This window comes from Mandrillus leucophaeus, unplaced genomic scaffold (assembly GCF_000951045.1).
Source record: "Mandrillus leucophaeus isolate KB7577 unplaced genomic scaffold, Mleu.le_1.0 Scaffold525, whole genome shotgun sequence".
Taxonomy (NCBI): Eukaryota; Metazoa; Chordata; class Mammalia; order Primates; family Cercopithecidae; genus Mandrillus; species Mandrillus leucophaeus.
In genome coordinates, this window is record NW_012105642.1 from 2,707,391 (window position 1) to 2,711,031 (window position 3,641).

The window sequence follows — 3,641 nt, forward strand, 5'->3', positions numbered from 1 at the left end:
ATATTATTAAAAGTGTATAAGATTAGCTCCCTCAACTCACTATGTCTAGTAATCATTCTGAATAAATAGGCACTGGCTTTGAATATGGCCTGTTCCAGTTTATGGACAGTTGTAGGCAAGTAAAGTTGTTGGGCAAAGAGGTGAGCTGTAGGATGACTGAGGGTAAATTGTCACTACTGTATATAAAGAAGACAAATGAGATGTAGGAAGAGATCTGTTATAATACTATATATGACATATCTATGTCTTTCATATATTTCAGAATTAGAGAAACAAAGGTATGTAATCTTTTCTAAGATGTATAGATGACTTACTTTTAATAATATTTCTTGATTTATAATGTAAATAAGATTAAATGAATATGGGTTACTCTTGAATTTCAAAATTGGCACATGTAAATGAGTATTTTAATACAAATAATTAGAATATATTTATACCGTATATAAATCTACACAATGGAAGATACTACTAAAATTTTGCTCTATAGCACCTTACCCTAGAAAAAATAGAATTCTGGATTTCTCTTTAAAAAAATCACTGAGAATAATTAGATGACTGTAAAATAGGTTTTCCCATTACAATACTGCTTCTGTCATTCAAACTTCTGACAACAGTTGTAGCTGGAGACTGAAGCACTTTATGAGAAAGCCTCATTCTTCCATCAGCTGGGTCACATCCAAAGTATTTCACCTGAATTTCTTGGCCAACTTCTAATCCTAGGGCAGTAGGATGTTTAATCTTTCATTGATCAACTTGTGTGTTATAAAGCAGTACCGCAGTCATATTTGGATATAATTTTACCATTGCACCAGTATCTCTGCTTTCAGTTATTGTGGCGGTATACCCTGCTCCAAATTTTAATTGCTGTTCCTGATCTTCCTTGCAGATTTCGGCAATGAAGTCTCTTGCCTCATGCATAGCACTGGGTGTTGATGCAAATATAGAAAATGTTTCTTCATCCACCTGACTAATAGTTACAACTGTTTCAACCTGATGTTTTTTAAGTTATATCCACCCAGTCCAACAAGTTTTTCTAGTTTTGATAATGGAACCTGAACAGTTTCTACAGCAGGTCCATTTTCTTTTCTAGATGTTTGAGATTTTGAAATAGTTTTGTTCATGATCTGTAATATCTCCTTTTTTGCCACTGAAGCTTGTTGAATAGCCTCCATTACAATTTTCATTGGTATTCCAGGTAATTTAATATCAGCGTGTAATGCAGTTATCCCTTTATTAGTGCCAGCTATTTTGAAGTCCATGTCACCACTGTAATCTTCAATTCCCAGAATATCTGTTAGCAAATGATAATCTTCTATTTCACCCTTCTCAAGATCGGTTTTGGTGGCCAATCCCATTGCTACGCCTGTGACAGTAGGTGATATTGGACCCCCTGAATCCATTAACGCTAAACTTCCACCCCATGCAGATGCCATAGAACATGGCCCATTTGACTCTAGGACTTGAGATGTAACTCTTACAGTGATAAGAAAATATTTAGGAATAACATTTTACAAAGCTTTCTCAGCAAGAGCACCATGCCCAAGTTCTCTTCTATTTAAACCAGTGACGTTGACAATTTCATTAGTTGCATAAGAAGGAAACTCATAGTATCCCATATATCCCATTTATAGCTATTATAACTTGATCCAACTTAATACTGGATTCTAATGAATCAAATGTAACAGTACAAAGCACCTGTGTTGTCCTCTTTGAAATAATTCTGATCCACGAAGGGTTTTAAACATATCTACCTCACAAGCTATATTCCTAAGTAAAGTCAAATCCCGACCATGGCATCTTTTGTATTCATTCAAAATAATACTTCTAAAAACTTCCTTTGCAACAACATTGAATAATTCTATTATTTCATATAGATCAACCTCTGGAAATATTTCTTTTAGTTGCTCCTCTGTATCTAATCTTATTTTGTTAACAGCTTCATCTCTGGAAATTTTATCATGTTCACAATCTGTAAAAACTGCATAGAGTCTCTCCATAGCAAGTTTATAAGCATGTTTCACAATCTCTGGTGAAGGGGTAAGTAACTTCTGAGGTGTCCTCTTGGTAACACCAATTTCTTTACCGACTGCTGGATGTCCTGAATTATTTGTTGGGTATATCTCACTACCACTTTGACAGCATGGCAAAAGTCCTCCTGTAAAATGTTCTCTGCAGAGGCTTCCAACATGACAATCTGACTTTTAGGTGCTCCAGCAACCACTACATTTAAAGTACTAGAAGACATTTCTTTTCTTGTTGGGTTAACAACACATTCTCCATCAGTCATTCCTGTTCATACTGCCCCAACAGGTCCATTCCAAAGAATATCTGATCATAAGAGGGCTACAGAGACGCCATTAATTGCTAAGACATCAAGCTCATTAATACCACCTACAGCTAACAGATTACACAGAACCTGTATATCATAGAAGTAGCCAGCTGGAAAGATAGGTCTAATTGAACAATCTATTATTCAACTTGTAAGAATTTTTTTTATCAGAAGTACCAATCTCTCTTCTCAGAGGGTTTGTGGGAATTCTACTTGCTGCAGCAGCCTTTTGTCTGTAGTCAACCACCAAAGGCATAAACTGGGAAGGTGAAGGTTTTGTTTTACTGACCGCTGTGACCATTACTGCAGTGTCACCTGACTGTACTACAGCAGAGCCATCTGCAAATCTGGCCAGCTTTCCAGAGGATATTTCTAATTTCCTGTTGCCCAAGTCCATGGCCACAGCTCAAGACCCTGTGCTACTCAATAGTGCTCACACCTGCAACTGGATGAGTGCCCGATCCCACCCTGGCAGACAGAAGGGACCATCGCTCAGCGGCCAGAGCTGGAGGCTCAGTGAGGTCTTAGCTTCCTCTTGCTATCCTCTGTAGCTATGCCTTAGTGTTTCCTTCACAGCACTTATTACAATTTGTAGTCATTTACTGATGTGATTATCGGTTATTATCCCTCATGAGTCTCACAGCTAAATGACAGCAGGGATCAAGTCTGTCTTCCTCCCTGTGTCACAGTTGTATCTGGCACCAAGCACATACAAGGCATTTGATAAGTATTCTTTAACATAATGAAAATGAAGTACATTTATAACACTGTTCTTTCTACCCAAAGAGAACACAAAAGATTATGGACTTCCATTCTGTGTCAATATATTCAACAGGATAGAAGAAATATCACAACTGAGGGCTGCAAAACACTGAAAGTTATCAACGCTTGTTCTCTAGAGATCCTTGTTAAACAATGTCCCATCCATCAAGGGTGAATTAAATTTGTCTCTGGCTTGAGGACAGAATAAGATGACTTCACCTGGCCCCTTATAAACTTATAATTTTATGAAAAATCCATAAGCTCTCATCTTTCCAGCACTCTGATAACAAGGTAATTACCCTTTTAATGAAAAAGGAACCCTTTTTATATCTATCCCCATTGAATTATGGACCTCAAAATTGAATTGGAGTCTAATAGACATCAAGCACAACTACCTGCCAGTTCCTAACAAGGATGAGGGAAAAAAAAAAAAAAGAAAAACATAGTGATATCAGGGGAGCCAAGGGGCAGTGTGACATGGTGTCCTTCCTGCCTTCTCTGATAACCCTTTGCTATCAACACCAGTTCTGCCTTTTGTGCCTTACTCAGT

At 37.4% G+C, this 3,641-nt stretch overlaps 1 pseudogene across 1 annotated transcript; it reads right to left on the reverse strand.

The window, feature by feature from the left end:
- Positions 1-534: 534 nt before the first annotated feature.
- On the reverse strand, positions 535-2,822 carry LOC105551542 (annotated as a pseudogene). The gene has a single exon (XR_001007876.1). The product of XR_001007876.1 is annotated as a polyribonucleotide nucleotidyltransferase 1, mitochondrial pseudogene (transcript).
- Positions 2,823-3,641: the final 819 nt, after the last annotated feature.